This window comes from Hypanus sabinus, unplaced genomic scaffold, assembly GCF_030144855.1.
Source record: "Hypanus sabinus isolate sHypSab1 unplaced genomic scaffold, sHypSab1.hap1 scaffold_1071, whole genome shotgun sequence".
Classification (NCBI taxonomy): domain Eukaryota; kingdom Metazoa; phylum Chordata; class Chondrichthyes; order Myliobatiformes; family Dasyatidae; genus Hypanus; species Hypanus sabinus.
Window position 1 is genome coordinate 71,604 of NW_026779127.1, and position 12,113 is coordinate 83,716.

The 12,113-nt window shown below is 52.4% G+C and overlaps 1 protein-coding gene across 1 annotated transcript in view; it reads right to left on the reverse strand.

Moving 5' to 3' along the window:
- LOC132386247 (caspase-14-like) overlaps positions 1–12,113 on the reverse strand; it is an 87,383-nt gene that overhangs the window by 14,218 nt on the left and 61,052 nt on the right. The window lies entirely within an intron of this gene.

Below are 12,113 nucleotides of genomic sequence, written 5' to 3' on the forward strand. Positions count from 1 at the left end.
CGTCACCATAGACGACCCTGAGGTTCACTGTTTTTGAGGGCATTCACAGTAAATAGTAAGAAACACGTTAGAAAGAATAGAAAACGTCACAGAAGCACAAACTGTGATAAACGACCAATGTGCAAGAGGAAAGTCATGGAAATAGATCTGTGTTCACTATTGCTGTTTATATGTCTTTTATATTATCTACTTGTTATACTCCTCTTTCGATTTGTATATTCTTTATTTGAAAATCAATAAAAAAGATTGAAAAATGGAAATAGTAATAATAACAGAATAAATAATAAATATTAAGAGCATGAGTTAATTTCAACTCCGCTGCAGACGGTCCCAAACCCGGCTGTGAAAGGAAGAGGGTTGGACGCGGGGCTCGCAACCCCTCCCCGTAAAAACACAGAGCCGTGGAAGCGGCAACAGTAGCTCGTCCCTGCGAGAGGGAAGACCTGAGGTGCGGGGATCTCACTGAATCCCAGTGAAGGGAGGAGTCACGTCACCAGGTTCAGGAACAGTCACCATCCCAAACATCAGGCTCTTCAATCAGAGGGGATAACTTCAGTTGCCCCGTCACTGAACTCTTCCCGTAACCTGTGCACCCACTTTCAAGGGCTCGTCATCTCGTTCTCACTTATTTATTTGTTATTATTTCTTCTTTTTGTATTTCTGCAACTTGTATCTGCTCTTTGGTTTAATGCCCTAATTGGGTGGTCTTTCAATAATTCTGCTCTAGTTATTATTCGATATTCTTGTTGAGTATGCCCACAAGAAAACTGATCTCAGGGTTGTACCTGGTGACAAATATATACGTTGATAATAGACTTGCTTTGAACCCAAATGCTCATGCACGTTACTGGAAGGAATAAAAGCACAGACTATTTTCCAATCGAAAAGAACAGACAGATCTTATTGAAACGTGTTGAATGTTGAAAGGCCCCGATATAGTGGACATGGAGAGGACGTTTCCTATAGTGCTGGAGTCTAGGACCAGAGGGCACACCCTCAAAATAGAGGATTGTCCATTTAGAACAGAGATGAGCAGGATCTTTTTCATCCGCAGGGTGGTAAATCTGTGGAACTCGTTCTCAAGGGCAACGGTGGAGGCCAGGTCACTGGGGCATTTAAGGGGAGCTGGTTGATTCTCGATCAGTCATGTGTGAAAGATTACGGGGAGAAGGAGGTGAATGGCTGGTGATGTGGGATTGTTGTCCTGATCCTGGTGATGTGGGACTGTTGTCCCTGATCCTGGTGATGTGGGACTGTTGTCCCTGAGCCTGGTGATGTGGGACTGTTGTCCCTGAGCCTGGTGATGTGGGACTGTTGTCCCTGATCCTGGTGATGTGAGACTGTTGTCCCTGATCCTGGTGATGTGGGATTGTTGCCCCTGATCCTGGTGATGTGAGACTGTTGTCCCTGATCCTGGTGATGTGGGACTGTTAACCTGATCCTGGTGATGGATTGCTGTCCTGAGCCTGGTGATGTGGGACTGTCGTCCCTGATCCTGGTGATGTGGGACTGTTATCCTGATCCTGGTGATGGATTGTTGTCCTGAGCCTGGTGATGTGGGACTGTTGTCCCTGATCCTGGTGATGTGGGACTGTTGTCCTAATCCTGTTGATGTCGGTCAGTCGTCCCTGTGCCTGGTGATGTGGGACTGTTGTCCCTGATCCTGGTGATGTGGGACTGTTGTCCCTGATCCTGGTGATGTGAGACTGTTGTCCCTGAGACTGGTGATGTGGGACTGCTATCCTGATCCTGGTGATGTTGCATTGTTGTCCTGTGCCTGGTGATGTGGGACTGTTGTCCCTGATCCTGGTGATGTGGGAATGTTGTCACTGATCCTGGTGATGTGGGACTGTTGTCCCTAATCCTGGTGATGTGAGACTGTTGTCCCTGAGACTGGTGATGTGGGACTGCTATCCTGATCCTGGTGATGTTGCATTGTTGTCCTGAGCCTGGTGATATTGGACTGTTGTCCCTGATCCTGGTGATGTGGGACAGTTGTCCCTGATCCTGATGATGTGAGACTGTTGTCCCTGATCCTGGTGATGTGGGACTGTTGTCCTGATCCTGGTGATGTGGGACAGTTGTCCCTGATCCTGGTGATGTGGGACTGTTGTCCCTGATCCTGGTGATGTGGGACTGTTGTCCCTGATCCTGGTGATGTGGGACTGTTGTCCCTGATCCTGGTGATGTGAGACTGTTGTCCCTGATCCTGGTGATGTGGGACTGTGGTCCATGATCCTGGTGATGTAGGACTGTTATCCTTATCCTGGTGATGTGAGACTGTTGTCCCTGATCCTGCTGATGTGGGACTGTTGTCCCTGATCCTGGTGATGTGACACTGTTGTCCCTGATCCTGGTGATGTTGGACTGTTGTCCCTGATCCTGGTGATGTGGGACTGTTGTCCCTGATCCTGGTGATGTGAGACTGTTGTCCCTGATCCTGGTGATGTGGGACTGTGGTCCCTGATCCTGGTGATGTAGGACTGTTATCCTGATCCTGGTGATGTGGGACTGTTGTCCCTGATCCTGGTGATGTGAGACTGTTGTCCCTGATCCTGGTGATGTGAGACTGTTGTCCCTCATCCTGGTGATGTAGGAATGTTATCCTGATCCTGGTGATGTTGGATTGTTGTCCTGATCCTGGTGATGTGGGACTGTTGTCCCTGATCCTGGTGATGTGGGACTGTTGTCCCTGATCCTGGTGTTGTGGGACTGTTGTCCCTGGTCCTGGTGATGTGAGACTGTTGTCCCTGATCCTGGTGATGTAGGACTGTTATCCTGATCCTGGTGATGTTGGATTGTTGTCCTGAGCCTGTTGATGTGGGACTGTTGTCCTAATCTTGCTGATGTGGGACAGTTGTCCTGATCCTGGTGATGTGGACTGTCGTCCCTGATCCTGCTGATGTGGGACTGTCGTCCCTGAGCCTGATGATGAGGGACTGTTGTCCCTGAGCCTGGTGATGTGGGACTGTTGTCCTGATCCTGGTGATGTGGGACTGTTGTCCCTCATCCTGGTGATGTGGGACTGTTCTCCCTCATCCTGGAGATGTGGGACTGTTGTCCCTGAGCCTGGTGATGTGGGACTGTTGTCCTAATCCTGGTGATGTCGGTCTGTTGTCCCTGTGCCTGGTGATGTGGGACTGTTGTCGCTGATCCTGGTGATGTGGGACTGCTGTCACTGATCCTGTTCATGTGGGACTGTTGTCCCTGATCCTGGTGATGTGAGACTGTTGTCCCTGATCCTGGTGATGTGGGACTGTTGTACCTGACCCTGGTGACGTGGGAATGTTGTCCTTGATCCTGGGGAGGTGAGACGGTTGTCCCTGATCCTGGTGATGTGGGACTGTTGTCCCTGATCCTGGTGATGTGGGACTGTTGTCCCTGAGCCTGGTGATGTGGGACTGTTGCACTGAGCCTGGTGATGTGAGACTGTTGTCCCTGATCCTGGTGATGTGGGACTGTTGTCCCTGATCCTGGTGATGTGGGACTGTTGTCCATGAGCCTGGTGATGTGGGACTGTTGTACTGAGCCTGGTGATGTGGGACAGTTGTCCCTGATCCTGGTGATGTGGGACTGTTGCATTGTTCCTGGTGATGTGGGACTGTTGTCCTCATCTTGGTGATGTGGGACTGTTGTCCCTGATCCCGGTGATGTGAGACTGTTGTTCCTGATCCTGGTGATGTGGGACTGTTGCATTGATCCTGGTGACGTGAGACTGTTGTCCCTGATCCTGGTGATGTGGGACTGTTGTCCCTGATCCTGGATGTGGGACTGTTGTCCCTGATCCTGGTGATGTGTGACTGTTGTCCCTGATCCTGGTGATGTGAGACTGTTGTCCCTGATCCTGGTGATGTGGGACTGTTGTCCCTGATCCTGGTGATGTGGGACTGTTGTCCCTGATCCTGGTGATGTGGGACTGTTGTCCCTGATCCTGGTGATGTGAGACTGTTGTCCTTGATCCTGGTGATGTGGGACTGTTGTACCTGGTCCTGGAGATGTTGGACTGTTGTTCCTAATCCTGGTGATGTCGGTCTGACGTCCCTGTGCCTGGTGATGTGGGACTGTTGTCCCTGGTCCTGGTGATGTGAGACTGTTGTCCCTGATCCTGGAGATGTGGGACTGTTGTCCCTGATCCTGGTGATGTGAGACTGTTGTCCCTGAATCTGGTGATGTGGGACTGTTGTCCCTGATCCTGGTGATGTGGGACTGTTGTCCTGATCCTGGTGATGTGGGACTGTTGTCCTCATCTTGTTGATGTGGGACTGTTGTCCTGATCCTGGTGATGTGGGAAAGTTGTCCTGATCCTGGTGATGTGGGATTGTTGTCCTGATCCTGGTGATGTGGGACTGTTGTCCTGATCCTGGAGATGTTGGATTGTTGTCCTGAGCCTGGTGATGTGGGACTGTTGCCTCATCTTGGTGATGTGGGACTGTTGTCCTGATCCTGGTGATGTGGGACTGTTGTCCCTGATCCTGGTGATGTGGGACTGCTGTCCCTGATCCTGGTGATGTTGGACTGCTGTCCCTGATCCTGTTCATGTGGGGCTGTTGTCCCTGATCCTGGTGATGTGAGACTGTTGTCCCTGATCCTGGTGATGTGGGACTGTTGTCCCTGATCCTGGTGATGTGGGACTGTTGTCCCTTATCCTGGTGATGTAAGACTGTTGTCCCTGATCCTGGTGATGTGGGACTGTTGTCCCTGATCCTGGTGATGTGGGACTGTTGTCCCTGACCCTGGTGATGTGGGACTGTTGTCCCTGATCCTGGTGATGTGGGACTGTTGTCGCTGATCCTGGTGATGTGGGACTGTTGTCCCTGATCCTAGTGATGTGGGACTGTTATCCCTGATCCTGGTGATGTGAGACTGTTGTCCCTCATCCTGGTGATGTGGGACTGTTGTCCCTGATCCTGTGGATGTGGGACTGTTGTCCCTGATCCTGGTGATGTGGGACTGTTGTCCCTGATCCTGGTGATGTGAGACTGTTGTACCTGATCCCGGTGATGTGGGACTGTTGTCCCTGATCCTGGTGATGTGAGACTGTTGTCCCTGATCCCGGTGATGTGGGACTGTTGTCCTGATCCTGGTGATGTGGGACTGTTGTCCTGATCCTGGTGATGTGGGAAAGTTGTCCTGATCCTGGTGATGTGGGACTGTTGTCCTGATCCTGGTGATGTGGGACTGTTGTCCTGATCCTGGTGATGTTGGATTGTTGTCCTGAGCCTGGTGATGTGGGACTGTTGTCCTCATCTTGGTGATGTGGGACTGTTGTCCTGATCCTGGTGATGTGGGACTGTTGTCCCTGATCCCGGTGATGTGAGACTGTTGTCCCTGATCCCGGTGATGTGGGACTGTTGTACCTGATCCTGGTGATGTGGGACTGCTGTCCCTGATCCTGTTCATGTGGGACTGTTGTCCCTGATCCTGTTGATGTGTGACTGTTGTCCCTGATCCTGGTGATGTGGGACTGTTGTCCCTGATCCTGGTGATGTGGGACTGTTGTCCCTTATCGTGGTGATGTAAGACTGTTGTCCCTGATCCTGGTGATGTGGGACTGTTGTCCCTGATCCTGGTGATGTGGGACTGTTGTCCCTGATCCTGGTGATGTGGGACTGTTGTCCCTGATCCTGGTGATGTGGGACTGTTGTCCCTGATCCCGGTGATGTTGGACTATTGTCCCTGATCCTGGTGATGTGGGACTGCTGTCCCTGATCCTGTTCATGTGGGACTGTTGTCCCTGATCATGGTGATGTGAGACTGTTGTCCCTGATCCTGGTGATGTGGGACTGTTGTCCCTGATCCGGGTGATGTGGGACTGTTGTCCCTGATCCTGGTGATGTGAGACTGTTGTCCCTGATCCTGGTGATGTGGGACTGTTGTCCCTGATCCTGGTGATGTTGGACTGTTGTCCCTGATCCTGGTGATGTGAGACTGTTGTCCCTGATGCTGGTGATGTGGGACTGTTGTCCCTGATCCTGGTGATGTGGGACTGTTGTCCCTGATCCTGGTGATGTGGGACTGTTGTCCCTGATCCTGGTGATGTGAGACTGTTGTCCCTGATCCTGGTGATGTGGGACTGTTGTCCCTGATCCTGGTGATGTGGGACTGTTGTCCCTGAGCCTGTTGATGTGGGACTGTTGTCCTAATCTTGTGATGTGGGACAGTTGTCCTGATCCTGGTAATGTGGACTATCGTCCCTGATCCTGGTGATGTGGGACTGTCGTCCCTGAGCCTGTTGATGTGAGACTGTTGTCCTGATCCTGGTGATGTGGGACTGTTGTCCCTGATCCTGGTGATGTGGGACTGTTGTCCCTGAGCCTGGTGATGTGGGACTGTTGTCGCTGATCCTGGTGATGTGGGACTGCTGTCACTGATCCTGTACATGTGGGACTGTTGTCCCTGATCCTGGTGATGTGGGACTGTTGTCCCAGACCCTGGTGACGTGGGAATGTTGTCCTTGATCCTGGGGATGTGAGACGGTTGTCCCTGATCCTGGTGATGTGGGACTGTTGTCCCTGATCCTCGTGACGTGGGACTGTTGTCCATGAGCCTGGTGATGTGGGACTGTTGTCCATGAGCCTGGTGATGTGGGACTCTTGTCCATGAGCCTGGTGATGTGGGACTGTTGTACTGAGCCTGGTGATGTGGGACTGTTGTCGCTGATCCTGGTGATGTGGGACTGTTGTCCCTGATCCTGGTGATGTGGGACTGTTGCATTGTTCCTGGTGATGTGGGACTGTTGTCCTCATCTTGGTGATGTGGGACTGTTGTCCCTGATCCCGGTGATGTGAAACTGTTGTTCCTGATCCTGGTGATGTGGGAATGTTGTCCCTGATCCTGTTGATGTGGGACTGTTGTCCCTGATCCTGGTGATGAGGGACTGTTGTCCCTGATCCTGGTGATGTGAGACTGTTGTCCCTGATCCTCGTGATGTAGAACTGTTGTCCCTGAGCCTGGTGATGTGGGACTGTTGTCCCTGATCCTCGTGATGTAGAACTGTTGTCCCTGATCCTGGTGATGTGGGAATGTTGTCCCTGATCCTGGTGATGTGGGAAAGTTGTCCCTGATCCTGGTGATGTGAGACTCTTCTCCCTGATCCTGGTGATGTGGGACTGTTGTCACTGATCCTGGTGATGTGGGACTGTTGTCCTGATCCTGGTGATGTGGGAAAGTTGTCCCTGATCCTGGTGATGTGGGAGTGTCGTCCCTGAGCCTGATGATGTGAGACTGTTGTCCCTGAGCCTGGTGATGTGGGACTGTTGTCCTGATCCTGGTGAAGTGGGACAGTTGTCCATGATCCTGGTGATGTGGGACTGTTGTCCCTGGTCCTGGAGATGTTGGACTGTTGTCCCTGAGCCTGGTGATGTGGGACTGTTGTCCTAATCCTGGTGATGTCGGTCTGACGTCCCTGTGCCTGGTGATGTGGGACTGTTGTCCCTGATCCTGGAGATGTGGGACTGTTGTCCCTGATCCTGGTGATGTGAGACTGTTGTCCCTGATCCTGGTGATGTGGGACTGTTGTCCCTGATCCTGGTGATTTGGGACTGTTGTCACTGATCCTGGTGATGTGGGACTGTTGTCCTGATCCTGGTGATGTGGGAAAGTTGTCCTCATCTTGGTGATGTGGGACTGTTGTCCTGATCCTGGTGATGTGGGAACGTTGTCCTGATCCTGGTGATGTGGGACTGTTGTCCTGATCCTGGTGATGTGGGTCTGTTGTCCTGATCCTGGTGATGTGGGACTGCTGTCCCTGATCCTGTTCATGTGGGAACGTTGTCCTGATCCTGGTGATGTGGGACTGTTGTCCTGATCCTGGTGATGTCGGACTGTTGTCCCTGATCCCGGTGATGTGAGACTGTTGTCCCTGATCCCGGTGATGTGGGACTGTTGTCCCTGATCCTGGTGATGTGGGACTGCTGTCCCTGATCCTGTTCATGTGGGACTGTTGTCCCTGATCCTGGTGATGTGAGACTGTTGTCCCTGATCCTGGTGATGTGGGACTGTTGTCCCTGATCCTGGTGATGTGGGACTGCTGTCCCTTATCCTGGTGATGTAAGACTGTTGTCCCTGATCCTGGTGATGTGGGACTGTTGTCCCTGATCCTGGTGATGTGGTACTGTTGTCCCTGATCCTGGTGATTTGGGACTGTTGTCCCTGATCCTGGTTATGTGGGACTGTTGTCCCTGATCCTGGTGATGTGGGACTGTTGTCCCTGATCCTGGTGATGTGAGACTGTTGTCCCTGATCCTGGTGATGTGGGACTGTTGTCCCTGATCCCGGTGATATGAGACTGTTGTCCCTGATCCCGGTGATGTGGGACTGTTGTCCCTGATCCTGGTGATGTGGGACTGCTGTCCCTGATCCTGTTCATGTGGGACTGTTGTCCCTGATCCTGGTGATGTGAGACTGTTGTCCCTGATCCTGGTGATGTGGGACTGTTGTCCCTGATCCTGGTGATGTGGGACTGCTGTCCCTTATCCTGGTGATGTAAGACTGTTGTCCCTGATCCTGGTGATGTGGGACTGTTGTCCCTGATCCTGGTGATGTGGTACTGTTGTCCCTGATCCTGGTGATGTGGTACTGTTGTCCCTCATCCTGGTGATTTGGGACTGTTGTCCCTGATCCTGGTGATGTGGGACTGTTGTCCCTGATCCTGGTGATGTGGGACTGTTGTCCCTGATCCTGGTGATGTGGGACTGTTGTCCCTGATCCTGGTGATGTGAGACTGTTGTCCCTGATCCTGGTGATGTGGGACTGTTGTCCCTGATCCTGGTGATGTGGGACTGTTGTCCTGAGCCTGGTGATGTGGGACTGTTGTCTTGAGCCTGGTGATGTGGGACTGTCGTCCCTGATCCTGGTGATTTGGGACTGTTGTCCTGAGCCTGGTGATGTGGGACTGTTGTCCTGATCCTGGTGATGTGGGACTGTTGTCCCTGATCCTGGTGATGTGAGACTGTTGTCCCTGATCCTGATGATGTTGGACTGTTGTCCCTGATCCTGGTGATGTGAGACTGTTGTCCCTGATCCTGGTGATGTGGGACTGTTGTCCCTGATCCTGGTGATGTGGGACTGTTGTCCCTGATCCTGGTGATGTGAGACTGTTGTCCCTGATCCTGGTGATGTGGGACTGTTGTCCCTGATCCTGGTGATGTGGGACTGTTGTCCCTGAGCCTGTTGATGTGGGACTGTTGTCCTAATCTTGTGATGTGGGACAGTTGTCCTGATCCTGGTAATGTGGACTATCGTCCCTGATCCTGGTGATGTGGGACTGTCGTCCCTGAGCCTGTTGATGTGAGACTGTTGTCCTGACCCTGGTGATGTGGGACTGTTGTCCCTGATCCTGGTGATGTGGGACTGTTGTCCCTGATCCTGGAGATGTGGGACTGTTGTCCCTGAGCCTGGTGATGTGTAACTGTTGTCCCTGATCCTGGTGATGTGGGACTGTTGTCCCTGATCCTGGTGATGTGGGACTGTTGTCCCTTATCCTGGTGATGTAAGACTGTTGTCCCTGATCCTGGAGATGTGGGACTGTTGTCCCTGATCCTGGTGATGTGAGACTGTTGTCCCTGATCCTGGTGATGTGGGACTGTTGTCCCTGATCCTGGTGATTTGGGACTGTTGTTACTGATCCTGGTGATGTGGGACTGTTGTCCTGATCCTGGTGATGTGGGAAAGTTGTCCCTGATCCTGGTGATGTGGGAAAGTTGTCCTCATCTTGGTGATGTGGGACTGTTGTCCTGATCCTGGTGATGTGGGAACGTTGTCCTGATCCTGGTGATGTGGGACTGTTGTCCTGATCCTGGTGATGTGGGACTGTTGTCCTGATCCTAGTGAAGTTGGATTGTTTTCCTGAGCCTGGTGATGTGGGACTGTTGTCCTCATCTTGGTGATGTGGGTCTGTTGTCTTGATCCTGGTGATGTCGGACTGTTGTCCCTGATCCCGGTGATGTGAGACTGTTGTCCCTGATCCCGGTGATGTGGGACTGTTGTCCCTGATCCTGGTGATGTGGGACTGCTGTCCCTGATCCTGTTCATGTGGGACTGTTGTCCCTGATCCTGGTGATGTGAGACTGTTGTCCCTGATCCTGGTGATGTGGGACTGTTGTCCCTGATCCTGGTGATGTGGGACTGCTGTCCCTTATCCTGGTGATGTAAGACTGTTGTCCCTGATCCTGGTGATGTGGGACTGTTGTCCCTGATCCTGGTGATGTGGTACTGTTGTCCCTGATCCTGGTGATTTGGGACTGTTGTCCCTGATCCTGGTGATGTGGGACTGTTGTCCCTGATCCTGGTGATGTGGGACTGTTGTCCCTGATCCAGGTGATGTGGGTCTGTTGTCCATGAGCCTGGTGATGTGGGACTGTTGTACTGAGCCTGGTGATGTGGGACTGTTCTCCCTGATCCTGGTGATGTGGGACTGTTGCATTTTTCCTGGTGATGTGGGACTGTTGTCCTCATCTTGGTGATGTGGGACTGTTGTCCCTGATCCCGGTGATGTGAAACTGTTGTTCCTGATCCTGGTGATGTGGGAATGTTGTCCCTGATCCTGGCGATGTGAGACTGTTGTCCCTGATCTTCATGATGTGGGACTGTTGTCCCTGATCCTGTTCATGTGGGACTGTTGTCCCTGATCCTGGTGATGTGTGACTCTTGTCCCTGATCCTGGTGATGTGGGACTGTTGTCCCTGATCCTGGTGATGTGGGACTGTTGTCCCTTATCCTGGTGATGTAAGACTGTTGTCCCTGATCCTGGTGATGTGGGAAAGTTGTCCTGATCCTGGTGATGTGGGACTGTTGTCCTGATCCTGGTGATGTGGGACTGTTGTCCTGATCCTGGTGATGTTGGATTGTTGTCCTGAGCCTGGTGATGTGGGACTGTTGTCCTCATCTTGGTGATGTGGGACTGTTGTCCTGATCCTGGTGATGTGGGACTGTTGTCCCTGATCCCGGTGATGTGAGACTGTTGTCCCTGATCCCGGTGATGTGGGACTGTTGTACCTGATCCTGGTGATGTGGGACTGCTGTCCCTGATCCTGTTCATGTGGGACTGTTGTCCCTGATCCTGTTCATGTGGGACTGTTGTCCCTGATCCTGGTGATGTGTAACTGTTGTCCCTGATCCTGGTGATGTGGGACTGTTGTCCCTGATCCTGGTGATGTGGGACTGTTGTCCCTTATCCTGGTGATGTAAGACTGTTGTCCCTGATCCTGGTGATGTGGGACTGTTGTCCCTGATCCTGGTGATGTGGGACTGTTGTCCCTGATCCTGGTGATGTGGGACTGTTGTCCCTGATCCTGGTGATGTGGGACTGTTGTCCCTGATCCCGGTGATGTTGGACTGTTGTCCCTGATCCTGGTGATGTGGGACTGCTGTCCCTGATCCTGTTCATGTGGGACTGTTGTCCCTGATCCTGGTGATGTGAGACTGTTGTCCCTGATCCTGGTGATGTGGGTCTGTTGTCCCTGATCCGGGTGATGTGGGACTGTTGTCCCTGATCCTGGTGATGTGAGACTGTTGTCCCTGATCCTGGTGATGTGGGACTGTTGTCCCTGATCCTGGTGATGTGGGACTGTTGTCCCTGATCCTGGTGATGTGAGACTGTTGTCCCTGATGCTGGTGATGTGGGACTGTTGTCCCTGATCCTGGTGATGTGGGACTGTTGTCCCTGATCCTGGTGATGTGGGACTGTTGTCGCTGATCCTGGTGATGTGAGACTGTTGTCCCTGATCCTGGTGATGTGGGACTGTTGTCCCTGAGCCTGTTGATGTGGGACTGTTGTCCTAATCTTGTGATGTGGGACAGTTGTCCTGATCCTGGTAATGTGGACTATCGTCCCTGATCCTGGTGATGTGGGACTGTTGTCCCTGATCCTGGAGATGTGGGACTGTTGTCCCTGAGCCTGGTGATGTGGGACTGTTGTCCTAATCCTGGTGATGTCGGTCTGTCGTCCTTGTGCCTGGTGATGTGGGACTGTTGTCGCTGATCCTGGTGATGTGGGACTGCTGTCACTGATCCTGTACATGTGGGACTGTTGTCCCTGATCCTCGTGATGTGAGACTGTTGTCCCTGATCCTGGTGATGTGGGACTGTTGTCCTGATCCTGGTGAAGTGGGACA